Here is an 18,161-nt window from a genome sequence, read left to right on the forward strand (position 1 = left end):
TTGACTTCAGAACCTGATTTGCAATAAAAGCCTAGCAGAGGCATAAAAACAGGAGAGTGCAAGGAGGAGAGGGCTTTAAAGGAAGAGAGTGTTTGCAAGGGACCGGGGAGGACTCTATACCTGTTTCCAGTTATGCTCAGTGACTTTGCTTGGTCCCCTCCCAGAATCCCATGCGTTTCTCCCTTTGTGCACAAGTCCTTAGAGGCTATAGTCTCGTCTTTTCTCGGCTCAGCTGAAAGGAATTTTGGACAAGAGATTATGATTAACCCCTAATCTATCCAGTATTATCAGGAATAAGATACATTTGGGTTTTATTTTAAATAACTAATGTGTCCTTACTTTAAACGCAGGGAATTTTAAACTTATAGACTTTGTGGAAAGTGTTCTAATTTGTATTACATACATGTCTGCCCCCCTTTGGTAACCACATATGTTGGCTCTTTGCTAAAGATTGACTCTTTGTTTTAAAAGCAATCAAAGTTCTAGACTGTGCACAAGATGTCCTTAAAGGATGAGTGATTCCCCTGTGCAGTCTATGGTCCCTCAGTCCCCTCTCTCTGGGTCATGTGCCTCTTTGAGCATCCCTGCCTGCCCTTGGCCCTGCTCCAGGTCTGTCCCCACTCCCTGCCCTTCCCTGTTAACCTCCAGTGGTGGTGGAAGATTGACTCAGGCTTGCAGCAGGGGAGGAATTTACCTTACTTTGCCTTCTATTCACAAAGCAGGACAGCCTGAGGGAGTCTTCATTCCCTCCAGTTCAGCATCCTTTCCTAGTCTTCCCACAGAAGATCCCAGAAAGTAAAGGAGAGTGCACTGCCAAGGCAGCAGTATTTGGTTTGACAATTGATGGTTTTAGAAGGTCTGTTTATTTTTAATGTGTATGTAGATTTCTATTAAACTCTGTAAGCTACCTCTTTTTCAACATGGCATTTTGCTGGGGAAATGGAAGTGTCTGTAAGATGCCATGTTGATCCCATGGCTTCTGTTCCTCAGTGTCTTGTCAGAATCCTGGCAGGAGACAGACGCCTACTCAGGTGGGTCAGCTGAATGAAGCAGTAAAAGGAACCCCATTGGAGGGGGCATTGGGTCTCAGGAAGACTTTTACCACCTGAGGCCTGCAAGACCCAGGGAGGACTTGCCACAGCAGAGCCCAGGAGAGTGGGGTCACAGGTGAGGGCCCATGGGCAGGAGCTGCAGGAGAAAAGGGAAGAAATACTTGGACCTCTTTCTCTTGCATCCTCCCATCTCTTGCCAGGGCTTCCCCATGGATGAGCCTAGCTGGGAGCCAGATGACAGGTAGCCGGGAGAGTGCTGGTCACAGAGGTCAGCCAGCCGGGCACACACGCAGACAGCACATCCGGGGTGGGGGTGGGGGGGCAGGTGGAACCAGCACCTCTGCTCTCTCCCCCTCCTTCTCCCCGCCAGGGCTTGAGCTTCCTGCAGCTAGGAATCTTCCATCTCCAGGGGCCTTTTAAGACACACTGAGGAGCTGGCCTCTGGGCCTGTTTTTTTTTTTTTTTTAAATGTTTTATTTATTTCTGAGAGAGAGAGAGAGAGAGAGAGAAACAGCATGAGCAGGGGAGGGTCAGAGAGAGAGGGAGACACAGACTGAAACAGGCTCCAGGCTCCGAGCTGGCAGTCAGCACAGAGCCCGACACGGGGCTCGAACCCACGGACCGTGAGATCATGACCTAAGCGAAAGTCAGACGCTTAACCGACTAAGCCACCCAGGCACCCCTCTGGGCCTGTTTTCCTATTCCTGATCTTGCGTTTGTTTGGAGACAAAGGCGCAGATAAGAAGGAGATACCCTTCGGTTCTGAGTGAGACTGAATCGGCCATTCTTCCGCTGCACTCCTATCCACCCTTGGCTTTATGTCCACTTCCATGCCCTTTGAAATGCGTTTGTTTTTCTAGCCCTTCCATGACGAGGGAGGTGACAGTGTCTTGCTCCCTGGAGAGGGGCCCACACCTCATCCCAGGAAGCACCGCTCACCAGATGATTCCCACACTCGGAAGAGAACCCAAACTTCTGGGCCCAGAGTATCTTCATGTTGGATTATCCTTTTCATAGATGCACCTTCTCCCTGGTGCCTTCTCCTCATTTTTGAATCTAGTTTTCTTCAAAGCTCCCAGTGCTTTAATAGAGCCACTTACCCAGCCAGGCCTCCATCCTCCTTCCCGGAAGCTCCAGTGCCCTGGCCAGGACCTGCCAGTCTCAAATATTCATCTTCGGGACTCTTGTCCCCAACCCCCCGCCACCCTCGTCCCTTGTTTTTAAAGTGCCAATTTCTAGGCCAGATCTTGAACTCCTCATCTGTAAAAATAGTGGTGGTGGACCAAATAATCCCTAAAGTTTCTGGCCTTCCATATACATTATCCCAAGAGGAGTGACACTTTTGGAAGGTAAAGTGATGCTAAACATGTTGATCTTTTGGTAATTTGTATCCTTCTTAGAGTCAGTTTTTGAACTCTCAGTATAACACAGATTCCGATGTTTTTAACATAAAAACATGCATAAAAGTATGATATTTTACATATCCCCAGTAGTTTGAAAAGCCTAACGGATACTTTTATTCTCATTAAAACTAGAAAGCATGTGCACGTGCGCGCACACACACACAAATTACCCTATGATAAAATAGATCTTTAAAAATCTAATAAGTTTAATTACATGTGTAGTGTTTAGGCCTCAGTATCCAGGTATGAATTTGGGGTTTTATGACTGATTGGTTGCTGTTCAGGTATGGGTCATACGTCATATAGAAACCTAGGAGTAATAGGAATTGTTACTTGAATTCACCATCTAAAGGATAACTTATAGGGCATGTATTCATTAGGGTGCTATTTTCAGCTCTTGTATGAACAACAGATATTCAGTATCTTCTTCTGTAGGATCATTGCCTACTTTATGTACCAATAGTATATTACAGGTATTTGAATTTACAAAAATAGTCCATTATTCCCAAGAAACAACAATTAAGTGAACTTTGATCAGACTTACATAAATGTAGGTCCATTATTACTTATAGGCAAGTAGTCATGAATCTGACGGCTGAATTTAAACAGATGATTAGCGGTGACAGAGGTCTCTAGTAACCGGGCCCTGATTAAGTATGATTTCTTCTTCGTTATTGCCAGACTTTGGCTGCTATATGTTTACTTTAAATCTTGACAGTTTTGAGAGTGAAAGCGTATCTTTGTCATAGGTTCACTACCCCATAATTATTCACACTCAGGGAAGGAGAAGCGTTGCACTGGTTTGATTTGGAAGCCACTGGTGGTCAGGAACTATTTTCTGAGCTGCCTAGTGAACTGTGAACTGTTTGATTCCCCATCAGGCACATGTATGTTGGGGGTTGTATGAGGAGGAGCTGCCTCATGTTGTTGGTGGCTTAGTGGTTTTTGAGTCACTGATTTACTCCTCTCGGTGTAGAATGGTTCACAGTGATGCCAGGTGACTGGTGTAGAGTTTGGGACAGATTTGCCTTTCTTTCCTCAGCAACTGGTGCACAGCGTAGAACAGACCTACCCTTCTCTCCTCCCCCGAGGTAACTAGCCTTAGAGGAACATACAGTAAGTACCTGATGCATGACACTTGGTTTATTTTTCCTGGGCAAAGACAGCCTCCTGAACACCTACAGGATCATAAGAGACTAGGAAAGAAGCAGAAGGTGGGTGGGTTTCTTCTAGCAAGAAAGAACTGGTGACAGGCAAATGTCATGCAAAGCAATATGCAAACTATCACCCATTGTGTTTGAGTCATTGGCTCCTTAGGGCTCTGACGGATTCTTCAGTTTGAGAAGATGCTTTGACTCCATTTTAGAAGATGATTGTATTTTATTTGTATGGAGGCAAAGCCGTTGTCACTTATTTCTAACAATGTCTAAACGTTTGGCACCTGAGACTAGGTCAACTCCTTCAGATGAAAGAACACCACTGAAGCCTAGTTAACTTGATGATTCCACTCTTGCCAGATTTATGTAACAGGACAAGAAGACCTCTAATAAGTGCTAGGCACATGTTAAATACCATAACATAGAGAATTATATTCAGTTCTCTCAGCAATTTAGTGACAAGTAGGCATTCATTGTTAATGTCCAATAAGTATAATGAAGCACAGCAAGGCGACTTGTCAGAGGTCCCACAGCTGCTAAGAAGCAGGGCTTCCCTCCAACTCAAGGCTGGAAGTTAGACTGATACATACATACATACATATGTACATATAATATATATATATATGTACATATATACATATAGGCCCCACACCCAGCATGGAGCTTAATGTGGGGCTTGAACTCATGACCTTGAGATCAAGATCTGAGCTGAGAACAAGAGTTCGAAGCTTAACGGACTGAGCCATCCAAGTGCCCCCAGGGTGCCATGTTCTTAATGCCTGTACCTTGGGATTTCCCATCCGTGCTAAGACTTACAGGGTTTTTTGTTGTTTTTTTTTTTCACATTTCCACAAGTCTAAATTCAAGAGTTTCTAATTAACTTTTTTCTTTCCTATTTGTATGTAAAATGGTGACCTACTTTATAATCAGTGGCATCTTGGAATTCACCTAAAATGGTTTCTGGAGTATAGTTGAAGGGGTGCCTGCACTTAAAATCTATTTTAAATGCATGGCAGTAGTGAGGCACCTAAGCATTGGGTAGTCAGTTTCATTCATTTATGATACAAGGAATGATATTTTCTCAAAACTAGGGCTGCCACCCCAGTTGGAAAGGTCTCTGAGTTCTATGAGACCATTGTAAATTCTTTGTTTTCATTTTGATAATTATCTGTTGAAAATAACATAAGTGTTTTCTGGATTGCCCGCCAGACTGTCTTATAAATAATAACTGCCATGAATTCAGACCCCCCATTTTGTCTTGCTCATGGTCGTCCTAGAGAAAGGTCAGGAAGGTCAAATGTGCTCATGATGTAGTTCTGTCTGTAGGAGTGTACAGGCATGCCACTAATTGCCCTTAAAATGAATTCAGGAAGTCCAGCCAGGATAGTTTTCATTGATTTCTTTTTCCCTCATTTCTAATTGTCCAGAATTACCCTCCATCTAACTTAGAGTTTCCTTACTCATTCAGAATATGGAAAGGTGAATTGCTCTGGAAAGTCTGAATTTTCTTGAGGCTAGGAGTTAGGTATTAAACAAGACTGAAACATTTCTAAATTCAAAACCAATTACATTTCTGTGGTGCTTTGTCTCTCCGCCTTCTCCCTGTTCCTAGAGGTAAGACAGTGAACCACTATGATTTAATTTCCTGCAACCCAAGGGAATGTGAAGAACTATTCACTCCTGTTGATATTAATGGACATAAATGCCCAGTACAGAAGCTTCCTGAAACTGCTTATTCATGAGTGGTTCATCTCTACATACCTGCCAGTGAGCTGCTTCTTTGATAATGGCCTTCCTCTGAGTCCAGAAGTACATTTGATCTTTTTCCATTGACTACATTAAGTTCACCACATCTCTCACTGTGTTTCACAGGTAACTGAAAAATAGTATCAAGAGAAATGAAAAGTAACTACCTTTCTCAACTGTGAAAGAACTGCTGTTTCTACCTTTTTTCTGCATGGTTCCCTGTCTTTTCAGTATTTGTATAATCCCTTAGCAATACCCATAACCTGTAGAAGGGGATAACAGAAAGAAAATATTACTATGAAATACTCACAAATACATACAGAGACATAGAGACTATGATGGCTCAAAACTGTCCATACTTTTCCTGTCAAGCCACTCCCTGTCTATGCAGAGGGCACATAAGAGGTCCTTCTCTCTCTGGACTTCCTCCCTGCCTCCTCCCTTTGTTTTGAATCTGACCCTGATGCCCTTTGCCCTAAATCGGTGGTTCTCAAAATGTGGTGCCCAAACCAGCAATAGTATCTAAGACCTCGTTAGAAAAGTAAATTCTGTAATTCTACCCTAGACCAACTAAATCAGAGACCTGGGTTATAGGGCTTAGCAATCGGTGTTTTAGCAAGTCCTCCAGGTTATGCTGAAACACATAAGAATCCCTGCTCTGAAGTTTACCCCTGGTGTCTGAGAGCCAGAAAGGAGCCACCGTGTCCTTAGGGCTTAAAAATTCTAGCTCTTCCTGGCCTGGGGCCAAAGTGCTCCACTCTGAAGGCTGTCCAAACATCCAGCCATTCTGGCTGCAGCCACACACCACATGCTGGGGGTCCTCTGTGGTGATGTTCCCCCTTAGGCTCCCTGATGCTGCTGCCTGAGGTGGAGGGCCCCAACTGCACCTGTCAGCTCGCTGCAAATTCCTTTTGCTGATCTCATACTCTGAAGCACAAGTCCTTCTCTTTGAAAAGTAAGAGAGGAAGGATTTGTCCTATGGTTTAGCTCCTTATCTCAGACTTCCACTGACTGCTGGGTCGTTCAGAAGCCCCCCACCCACCCTAGAGCAGGCTAGGATGCCTGTCTCTGAAATGGGTCGGGCATGCCCCTGTGTGGACTTTAGGTCTTTTCTGGTTGGGCCCCTGGGAGAGTGACTTGTGGCTGTGGTTCCCCCATCCCACCCAAATCATGCTTTGAACAACTTTACTCCCATGGAGGGGCTGGGCCGGGAAGGCTCGTGGCATTTGTAGAAATGGAACAATTGTACTTACAAATACTGGTGTGAAATGGCTTTGTTCAAGATAGTAACTTTATCCATCCCTAGCTGCTGAGATAGGATGAAACGGGATCAGTGTCACAAGGGAATTTTCCAGTACAGAATCCCAAAGTTTTATCTTTGGGCCATGTTAGCCTTCACCATGATTTTTGGGATTTAGTTATCTAATTTGTTGATCATGTGAAATCAGGTAAGGTGAGCTAGCAAGATACAAAAAGACCTTTAGTACCTGGGAAGGTCGGCTAAACCTCACCAGGTGAAGTTTAACAATAGTGAAGGTAAAGTGTAATACCTGTTGAAAGAGGGGAGAAAAGCAAGCAGGATATAAGACATGAAGCTTATCAGTGGCTCACATTTTTAAAAAATGTATTTAAGTGGATAGTAAATTCAGTCTGGTCAGTATGATGTAGACACCAGAACTTAATGTAATCTTAGACTGAAGCATTTGAAGTATAAGGCAAATAATACATAATGGGTTTTTTGTTGGCTTATTTGGTCTCAAGCACTCTTTCCAGTTTCTAGGGCTTTACATGAATAACCTGATCAATCCTCACACCAGCTCTTTTGGGGAAGAACTATTATTAATCTTGTTTTACACATGAAGTCTCTCCCTCTCTCGGTGACACAATTCAACATGTGCATGAATGAACAGGAATATTCCAGAGGCCAGAGTGGTGAAGAGGTTTAGAACCGTGTCTGAAGGGATAGAAAAAACGCAGACGAAGTAAAGTTTGTTAGTCACATGGAAAGGTAATTTGTATTGATGTTAGAGATCTTTGGATATTTGTCAGATATGGGGGAGAGTGGAAAGGGTTGTTCTCTGTCGGGGACAGAGGCAATAGCCACAGGAGGAAAGTGCAGTGGTTAGAACATGGGCTCACCCTGCCCAAGGTGAATCCTGGCTTGGCCACTTTGAGTTATATGCAAACTTGGGCCAATCTCATGTGTCCAATGGCTCAGTTTTGCCACCTGTAAATGGAGATGATGGTAGCACCCACTTTCCAGGGAGAACTAGATGAGCAGATGTAAAGAAAATGCTCAGCACCAGGCCAGGTCCACAGTAACTACTCAGTAACGGTTAATTGCTTTATTGCCATTGCACTCGACACACACACAGCTGAACAGATGCAGGGAGCTGCTGTGGAAAATACTGGGTTCTCTCTTTAAAAAATTTTTTTTAATGTTTATTTATTTTTTAGAGAGAGACAGAGCATGAGCAGGGGAGGGGCAGAGAGAGAGGGAGACAATCTGAAGCAGCCTCCTGGCTCGGAGCTATCAGCGCAGAGCCTGACACAGGGCTTGAACTCCAGGACCACGAAATCATGACCTGAGCCAAAGTCAGCTGCTTAACTGACTAGCCACCCAGGTGCCCCAATACTGGGTTTTCTCTTAAGGAAAATATTTGTGCATCAGCTGTATAACCACCTAGCAAGAATGTTGTACTAAGAAATTTTATTTTTAAGGGTCCCCATTAAGCACTATGTTTCAATAAATTTTGGGGGATCTTTAAAACATTGTGATGTTCCCCATTTTTCCTTTTTATAAGAGATTAATGATCTCATGATTTGTATAAGGACAGGTACAAATGTTTCCTGCTGTGCAAAGGTATATCAGGTAGGCTAATTATGGAAACAATGGACCCTCAGATTCACTAGTCTAGAGAAGCAGTGGCTTTGTCTCTTGCAGACATGTGGGGACCTGGCACGAAGGAGGCTCTGTTCTCTTTAACACTTGGCTTCCACAGTCTCTGGGAGTACACCTCCGTCCAGTCAGCTGGAAAAGGACAGGAGCATGGAATGGGGGTGGGGAGTGGCAGTCAAGGGAGGTGTTTATCGCCGTGGCTCAGCAGGGACACCTATCGCGTCTACATGCTTTCCACTGTCTGGAATTCAGGCGGATGCCCATCCTGAGAAAACAAGCCTACTGGGAAATGTAAGTTGTTTTCCCTGGACCAAGGGAATTGAATATGATGAACATTTGGCAGTTTCAGCCACCCCTGGGCATTGAGAAGGGAATTCATGTTAGGTTCAATTAGTGATCATGTCTTTGTTTGTTTCTGATACATTTTTTCCCATTGAGCTGATGAAGCTACAACTTGGATGTCATCAGCCTTTAAGCCCAAACAGCGGTGATCTCTTTTGTTACTTTAATTTTGTCACTGTTAGTTTTTGATGAGATGCCTTAGGTTCACCTTAAATTGTCAGATAGCATAGAACTAGCTGTCTCCCTGTGATCGACTTTCATCTTGGAGAATATATTTGAATAATGAAAGAGCCTGCAAGTAAACATCATACCGAATACATTTGTCTTTAGAAAGTTCATCACAGAAAGCAATACTCATTTCATGCTAAGGAAGCAAGATGACATTAACCAGGTGTTAGGGTATGACTATACTGATGTTTTGGAAATTTCTGTTCTTTTGAGTTATTTTGAACTTTTCATCATTATGTTATAGAGATTTTTTTTAATTTTTTAAAAGTTTACTTATTTATTTTGAGAGAAAGGAAGCAGGGAAGGAGCAGAGAGAGAGGGAGAGAAATAATCCCAAGCAGGTTCCAGCTGTCAGTGCAGAACTTGATGGGCATCTTGAACCCCCAAACCATGAGATCATGACCTGAGCTGAAGTTGGACATTTAACCAGTTGAGCCACCCAGGTGCCCAGGTTGTAGAGATTTTTAAATGCATACCAGTTCGGATCAATAGTTCCACGAAAGAGGCCATTATTATTTTAATATCACATAGATGAGTAAACCACATCTTAGAGCCTAGATGTTGCCCAACGTCATACTGTACATTGTGCAGCTAGAATTCAAACTCAGGCCTGTGAGTCCCAAGTGCACGTACTTAACCACTACCAGATTCTGGGTCCTGAGTCGTCACCCCTCCCACCACCAGATAGCTACACAGGCCCTTTAGTTGTGGGTAGGTCTCCCTTGGCCACTCTCTGAAAACCTTGTTTTAGATTTCTATCTAATTTAATTTAATTTCATATTATCTTTTTTTTTTTTTTAATAATCCACATAAATCTTGGGTTATTAAGACAAATGAATACTGAGTCAAACATCAGGGCCACCAGTGTGAGGTATGAAGCTGACTTGAATCAAAACCATACCAAGTCATGACCTGAGAAGAAACCGCCCTCCTCCCTCAGGAGGAAGTAGGGCCAGCTGCTACTTTACATCTGTGATACACTGAAACCCGTATGAGGTGTTCTGGAAAACCACTTCCCTTTGGGAAGGTACCGGAAGGATGAGTCAAAGGGACCATGGAGGGGTGGAGAGGATAGGGGGTAGAAACATGAAACTGATCCCAGACAGTTTTATTGGCTCCGCCAACTGAGAGGCAGGCTGCAGCAGGAGCGGGAGTGGCCATGATGGTGGCGGCAGGTGTGTGGTACTCGTGATAGTGGTGGTTGTACCAGTAATGATAGTGGTCATAGTGGCATGAGAAGGTACTGCGGTGGGGGGACAGTATTTAGAACAAAGAGGTAAAAGAGAGTCTACTCCTGGGGCATCTAGGTGTCTCAATTAAGCATCCGACTCTTGATTTTGGCTCAGGTCATGATCTCATGGTCATGAGATCAAGCCCTACATGGGGCTCTTCATTGAATATCGAGCCTGCTTGGGATTCTTTCTCTCCCTCTCTCTGCCCCTCCCCCCTTCAAATTAAATAAACATTTTTTAAAAATGTTTTTTAAAAAGAGTTTCCTCCTCATGTGAAGGGTAGGATGTAATACTAAGGGAAAGGTGTCACCCATTGCCCAGGCCCATAGGCAGCCACTAACCTCTGAGCTGCTAGTTCAAATTTAGAAAGGAGTTAAGCTTTGCAAAGTGTTCATCCTTAATATTCAGTGGTAGACAAAGTGCTAGGATCAGTAAATTAGAGCCTCTGAGGGCCTGAAGGTCAGCACTGGACCGTTTGGAAGCTACCAGGAGCCCAGGTCATGGCTTCCTGGGAGGCTCAGATCTGGGGAAATCTGTGTGGTCCAGCTTCCCAGGGGATTGAGCCCCATCAGAACTGGTATAAGTGGCATTTGAAAAGCTTCTTTGGGGGCATCTGGGTGGCTCAGTCAGCTAAGCGTCTGACTTCGGCTCAGGTCATGATCTCACAGTTCATGGGTTCGAGCCCCGTGGCAGGCTCTGTGCTGACAGCTAGCTCAGAGCCTGGAGCCTGTTTCAGATTTTGTATCTCCCTCTCTCTCTTACCCTCCCCTAGCCCACACTGTCTCTCTCAGAAAAAAAAGAAAGAAACAAAAAAAGAAAAAAAAAAAAGAAAAGAAATGCTTCTTTGGGCTTGAGGTTTGAGGCATCTTACCTGTCTTTTGTCATCTAAGCCGAGAAGACAGTGGAGGAAAATGGATCCGGGCCTCAAGAGTGCAGGGAGCTGAGCTGGCCAGGTCGGCTTCTGACTGGATATTCCTTAGTGGTCACCAAATTTCAGAGCTGTGGACAACATCTCTGAGATCCATTAACTGGATCTTTTTATCTCCACTTGTTTCCAAAGAAGGGAATGGAGGCTCAGAGAGTGATGTTAATTTGGGACCATTTCACAGTTGGGATCGAGTTTGGAGTTTACCTCCTGGTTTCTAGGCTCCCACCCCAGTGTTCTTTCTGCTGCCATCTCATTGAGGCAACCAAGGGCAGCACCAGGCATCTGCACTCTGGAAACCTTCATTTCTTCATTGCTTCAGGGTTCTGCATTTATGCTCTTTTATCTTAGGAATGTTGAAATTATCAGCCAAGGAAAAAATAAAATATTCTTCATAACGCCCTAGGGTAGATGGTGGCTCAGCAAAAGGTTAGCGGACAGGGATAGTAGGGCAGAAAGATTGTTGGATGCTAGAAACAGCCGATCCTACTGAGTGCATGCTAAGCAAAATCTTGCAAAGGGAAGAAAAGGAAGGGAATGAGGGTTCTAGTTTCAGCTCTGCTACTAGCTATTAGTGGGAACTGGAGAAAGGCAATTTCTCTGGGCTTCATTTTCTTTATCGGTTAAAAAAAGGGGGGGGGGTGTTGAGTTAGACCAATGGTTCCTAGAGTGGTTCCCTAAGAATCAGCTCAAGTGCTTTCAAAGGAAAAAGACTTCCAGCCTCACCTTGACATTTAACTCATGTGGCTGGTACATAGTAGGCACTCTGCATATGTTAGCTATTGTGTGTATTAACAGAAAGTCAGAGATGCTAAGTATTGGTTAGAAGTGCAGGAATTCAAGCCAGGAGGCCTGGGTTTGAATTCCAGCTCCGTCATCTATTGTGTGACCTTGAGCAAGCGATTGAACCATTCCATATGCCAGATCCCTCATCTGTAAAATAGGAATTGTAACAGTCCCTGTATCACAGAGACATTGCAAGGATTAAATGAATTAATTACATTTAAAAAAAAATCCTTGAATGCCCACTGAGGCAGGCAGTACTCTGGAAACTTGATACTTAGTTAATAATGGAAAAAATCCCACTGTCCTTCTGGAGCTTGCATTTTAGGGAGAGGAGACTGACAGTCAAAAAAATAAAGAAGCGAAACACACAGTGCATGTAAAAGCATTATCGCGTGCCGATTGGGTGTGTTTGAAATATTCAGACAAGTGTCTTTCTGCCATATGGAGCATCTAATAAATGTTAGTTATTAATATTGATTATCAATATATTATGATTACTGCTGTTACTACTAACACTATGAATAGAGTTTGCCGCTTTAGTAGGTCTTAGATTATCGTAAAAATATGCAACGTAAAATAAATTTTATATTACAGTACAGATGGCTTGACTATGAAAGAGCTGTATTACCTCTGGGACTGATGTAAAGGCACGTGTTGGGAACTTTTCGGAGAGCATTCCTGTTTTGGGACTCTCGTGTGAAGTACAGCCCATCTTACCTAATACTGCCACCAGATGTTAGCTCTGGACTCTAGAAGTACGTTCTTACCAGACTGGATATGGACAACATGCAGAATTCAAGTTAGCACATTCTATAACACCACTGGGGGTGGTGGTGGGGCCATATTGTTTACAGTCATCCTTGAGGTTCATTGAAGGCATGCTAGGCAGCCTCTAATATTCTTTCCAGCTCTCAAGTTTTGTGATTTTTTTTTTAACCTAGTGTATTGGCAAGCAAGGGTTGTCTCTAAGTAACACAGAAAAAGTCATCCTCCACCCCCACCCCCCAGCAAAACCCTTCAAAAAGCCTCCAGGCTCTCAGGCATTCAACAAACAAACAAGGTTTTTGTTTTGTTTTGTTTTGTTTCTTCCTTGCAAGACATAGCTGTGAAGTCAAGGTCATGCTTCCCAGGGAGCTAAGTAGCACAAGAAGCCCTCAATCATGCTGCTGGGCCCAGAGCCTGCCTGACCCTTTGCATTGGGCTGTGCTTGACCACCCAGCTCTTGGATCCTTGCTTTTCTTTCCCCGGGGCATGCCAGGCAGTCAAGAGCCTTTGGCATTTGCTTAGTGGGAACTCATGCCCTGCCATGGGCCTTCAGACCTGCCTGCAAAAACTGGATTCATGTCATTAATTTTCACACTGATTTATCATTCATCTTTCTATTGCGCCCCCACCCCCCCCACGGTTTGGTTCTTTCCTATGTCAAAGTTTATGTCTAGTTCCCTCCCCACCCCCACACCCTCAGTCATGTTCTTTGTAGCTCTGAGCTGGCAAGAGCCATAACTGCCCCTGGTATTCCAAGGACACAGGGTTGTTCTTCCAAGCAGGCAGCTCCAATTCTCAATTGGCTAGACTCAATTCACTTTTCAGACCCTTCATTTAAACAAAGTCGTGTAGCAGAGTCTCAGCATGTAGAATAGGTAAGAGTGCTTGGCGGTAGGACAGGTTAGAGACCAGTTAGAACGCAGATTCTGCAGACGGTCTAGCTAGGTTCTGGTCCCGGCTCTGCCACTTACCCAGAGTGCTGTGTGACCTTACAGTAACCAACCTCTCTGTGCCTTTGTTTGTTGATCAGTGAAATGGGGATTATAAGATACCTTATCTATAATAAGGTTGGTAGGAGGATTGTAAGTGTGTAACATGGTATTACATAAGTTCCTGTTATAGAGTAATTGTTCAGTACATTTTTTATTAATATAATGGCAATAATTATTATCCCCCATCTCAGGCCCTTATGGTTTTTGATGAAGTTTTAATTTTTGTTTTATCTTTTCAAGTTTCATTTAACTTGAGAGAGTGTGTGCGTGTGCATGTGCACGCACATGCATGGGTGGGGGAGGGGCAAAGAGAATCCCAAGCAGGCTCCACACTGTCAGTTGAGAGCCAGACACAGAGCTCAAACTCACAAACCATGAGATCATGACCCGAGCTGGAATCAAGAGTCCGTCCCTTAACCGATCCAGACCCAAGTGCCCCTCTGTGAAGTTATTAAAAACCACTATATAGTACTGTGTTTTCAGCACCCATATTTTCATATAGTACTTTTGCCTATAGAAGGCACTGAATAAATGTCAAATAAAAAGACTTAACCAACCATTCTTCATGCTGTGTTCCAGAAGGGATACTTAAGTGATTCAGATTATGTGCAGTCTCTCAAACAGGTTTGTTCAGGCCCTATGACTGGTGTTGGTGACTCCACAGCTATTCCTTTTGCCCTCTGCTTGAGGAGTGGGTGCTGCCTCACGGGACATTGTGTTAGGCCTTGTCTGCATGTCATGGCTGCTGTGATTCAGCTGCATAAGAGGCTAACGTAGTAATCCCCATAGAAACACCCGCGCGCGCGCATACACACACACACACACACACAGTTTAGCTTTTCTTGAGCTCGGGCTCTTGTAGAAAACCTTGTTCCCAAATAGCATAGGTTTGAAGGCCAGAGCCTTTTGGGAGTGATGAAGCCACACCAGGAAGAGCTAGACAGTAACAAGTATGTAATTATGTGATGCCAAGGCATTAATTAATATTATTTTACTGTATTGCCAGCAGGCGGTCTTCTGGTTGACCCAACATTCCTATAAGAACTTTGAGGTCTACCACACTGGGAATGTCCAGTGGTGCTTGAAGGAGAAATAGCACTCATGGGTTTCCCAGCATATCTGTGCGTAATGATGATGCCTTCCTTGCAGGCACATGGCCGGGTTAGCCTTCTGACTTTGCTCACACATTGGTGTTCCTCTTCGCCCATATCCCCGAGTTGAACCTGCTCTCCAGGCCCGTGCCTTGGCACATAGGGTATGGGCACATAAGCACGTGTGATGAGCTGTACAAAGTATGTCCCAGCACAGGCCTCAACGAAATCAGACAGTGGGCTTAGAGAGCCAGACAAACCCCAGCGATCTTTTCTGTTAGCATTTGGCATTTCACAGAAGGTTACACACTGCTGTATTAGGCTTGAGGGATATACTGATTACCTCCACCAGCGTTCTTGGTCCTGGCTGCTCCCAAAACACAGACTCTACCTAAGCCTTCAACCCCTCACTGTCTTCATTCATTCCCTCTGCCTACACACATGCTCACCGCTCCCTCATCCTACACACACTTCCCCTCTCTGCTCTGCTCTCCTCTCACCAGTTCCTTTTCCTTAAGACCTTCCCAGGATAGCTGTTGCTGGCTCAGCTTCTCCTCTTCCCATGGCCTTGGCTCTGGCCCCACCACTTTAGTCACCTTACCCTGCTTATGGCGGAGCTAGCTAGCTGCTCTCTAAACACTTTTCCTCTTTCTCCTGGGCATGAGGCACTACGCTGCCAGCCTTCTCTGCACTTAGGCATGGCTGCATGGTGAAGTTTTTGCAGAGGGGTTGTGCACAGAAGTGATGTATGCCACTTCTCAGATCTGACCCATAAAAGCCTCCTATATGCTGTAATGGTTTAGTTGTGTCTTCCAAAAAGGTATCTTCAGGTCCTAGCCCTCGAATTTGTGAATGTGACCTCATTTGAAAATAGGGTCTTTGCAGATGTGATTAAGATGGAAGTTAAGATGAGGTAGTCCTGGACTAGGGCAGCCCTAACTCCAATGACTAGTCTTCTTACAAGGCCAGGTGAAGGCAGAGAGACCCAGGGAAGATGACATGTGAAGGTAGAGGCCAAGTTTAAGGTTAAGCGACACTAATCAAGAACGCCAAGGCTTGCCAGGACCCACTGGAAGCTGGAAGAGTCAGTGAAGGATTCTCCCCAGAGCCTTCAGAGGGAGCAGGACCCTGCGGATTCTTGGTTTCAGACTTTCGCCTCTAGAATTGTAAGAGAGTGGATTTCTGTTGTTGGAGGCCTCTAAGCTTGTGGTAATTTATTCCCCTCTAAGGAAGCTCTTGAGCACACCATCCTCTCATTGTCCCTGTTCTGTGATGAGAGGTTGATCACCAGGGCTGCCCTGGGAAGTGCGTGCTGAAGCAGCCAGAACTCCCAGCCACCTAATTCCCTAGGACTCCCTCCGCCAACCTCCTAATTTGCTAAGTGGACTTGATGTTTCATATGTGACATAAACGTATCGTGCTAAGCCACTGGGATTTGTAAGGCTTATCTGTTATAGCAGCTAGTAATACCTTAACTAAAACACCTCCTTACAGAAGGGACTGAAGGCAGCTGCCATAAATGCATAATCTGTCCCTTCTGGAAGCCATCTCTTTGGTGGCTTCCAGGATTTTACTCTATGTCTCCTGCCCCTTAAATGCCCCCCACCCTAGGGTGTCCTCTTCTGCCAGCAGCTCCACATCCCACCCTCAGCTGCCTCATGCACCTTCATCTAGCACTTGTGTCCAGATGCTGCCCAAACTGGACTCCTCTCCCCCATCTCATGACCGCCTCCCTCCGGTCACCTCTGCATCCCACCTCGCTGCAGAATGCCAGGGCTCTTCCTTGCAGGCACATGGGCCAGCCTTCTGACTTTGCTCACACATTGGTGTTCCTCTTCGCCCATATCCCCGAGTCGAACCTGCTCTCCAGACCCGTGCCTTGGCACATAGGGTAATTGCTGTCCAGGTATTCGTCAGACAGCATAACCAGGACCATGCTGCCTTTCAGGGTTTTGAGAGGTCCTGTTGTGAGAAACGGTACATAGGGAGGATTTCTAGTTCTAACAACCCTCTAGAAATTCCCAGGTCTATCCCTGGATTAGGGCTGGTCCTCACCCTTGTGACTCCCTGCCCTGGTTTTCTGACCCGCTGTCTTAATACCATGCACCTCCCTTCGAGAAGGCTGCAAGACACAGCTCTGGGTGAAATGGGTTGCTGCATTTACTGCATTTACTACAGTTTACAGACCTGTTTGCTTCATCACAGAGTCCTCTTTCTTAAGTACCACAGAGGGCTTTCCTGTGCATTTTAGGGAAAGGAATGGGATGGATTTTTTATTTTGGACCCTGAGATGAGTAAGCTGATGGGGCCGGTTTGGGTGCTGCTGTTAGGAAGCGTTTGGGACAACACATGCTAAGCACCTCTGATCTTCCCTATTGTTATTTTCCACATATATTTATTTTTTATTTTATCTAGTGTCTATTTGTGTAATCTCCCTTTAAATTGTTTCTGGAACAAGGTAGGGTCTAAGTAAATAAGCTGTACTACAAACGTGTTCATGATGAATATGCCCCAAATTAAAGGAATTTTCACAATGTCTTTCTTTGGGTCCCCGATTTCATTTTTGGTGCCACTACAGTGCCCAGTGACTTAAACTCAAAACCTGGGTTATGGTGACCACGCGTTCTCTTTCCCGTCTCCCTCCTGTGTATTAGCAAACCCTGTCAGTAGACCACAGTGTCTCTGGTAGAATTTCTAGGAGCCTCATGAGGCTTAGGGGGATCGCTGCTTCTCTGGTACCCAGCCAGTCAGTCCCTAGGACCCCTGATACGCTGGTGGCCATGCTGCTTCCCTGTTTAAAGCCCTTCAGTGACTTTTAATCTGCGGAAACGAGTCCAGATTCTAGACTTCTTTGTCAGCCTGCCTTTACCTTTGTCTCCTGTCACTTATCCTCATATCACAAGCCTTGGCAATGCCAGACCATGTACTTATGCCCCCCAAAACTAGACTGGCCTCTTCCCCTTGTTTTTAAAACATGCTACTGCCTCCCTCCTTGTCCAGTGTCCCCTGGGATGTCTTCTAGAAGACTCAAGTTAGGTATCACTGCTTCCTTGGTGTCTTTCCTGTGTCCCCTGTCCTTTCCCAGGCAGAGACCTGTTTCCTGGTGACTTTTTGTGTGCCAGAGACCCAGGCACCCCCCTTCTCTGTGCTGCTGTTTTCCTGCTGCAGCCTAATTGAGCATCTCTTCCTCCCTCTACTAATAGGCTAGAGCTCATTTGTGGCAGGAATCAAATCTCAGCTTTGTATCCCCTCAAAGCTCTTCCAGAAGCAGGCTTAGCTCTGCTTAGGCTCTCCAAAAAATTGCTTATACATAGCATTGTTGTTTGAAAAGGCCATGACAGCATCGATGCCACTGTGGACTTTAAAATGTTCTTTAAAGGAGTCTAGGCAAGCAGGTGCACCGGGTCTAGGGATGACACTACATGGTGGGTGCACAGGGACCTGGAATGTGAAGGAGATGGTTAGTTGTGGGGAAATGGTCCCTGGTGCATGGAGACACCTGATAAACACAGCCTCAGCCCCTCTGCCCCGGCTCCCCATCCA

The 18,161-nt window shown here is 45.0% G+C and overlaps 1 protein-coding gene across 1 annotated transcript in view; it reads left to right on the top strand.

Moving 5' to 3' along the window:
- The window catches only part of PPM1H (protein phosphatase, Mg2+/Mn2+ dependent 1H), a 259,966-nt gene that overhangs the window by 137,166 nt on the left and 104,639 nt on the right, over positions 1-18,161 (top strand). The window lies entirely within an intron of this gene.

This window comes from Crocuta crocuta, unplaced genomic scaffold (assembly GCF_008692635.1).
Source record: "Crocuta crocuta isolate KB4526 unplaced genomic scaffold, BGI_CrCroc_1.0 scaffold791, whole genome shotgun sequence".
NCBI lineage: Eukaryota > Metazoa > Chordata > Mammalia > Carnivora > Hyaenidae > Crocuta > Crocuta crocuta.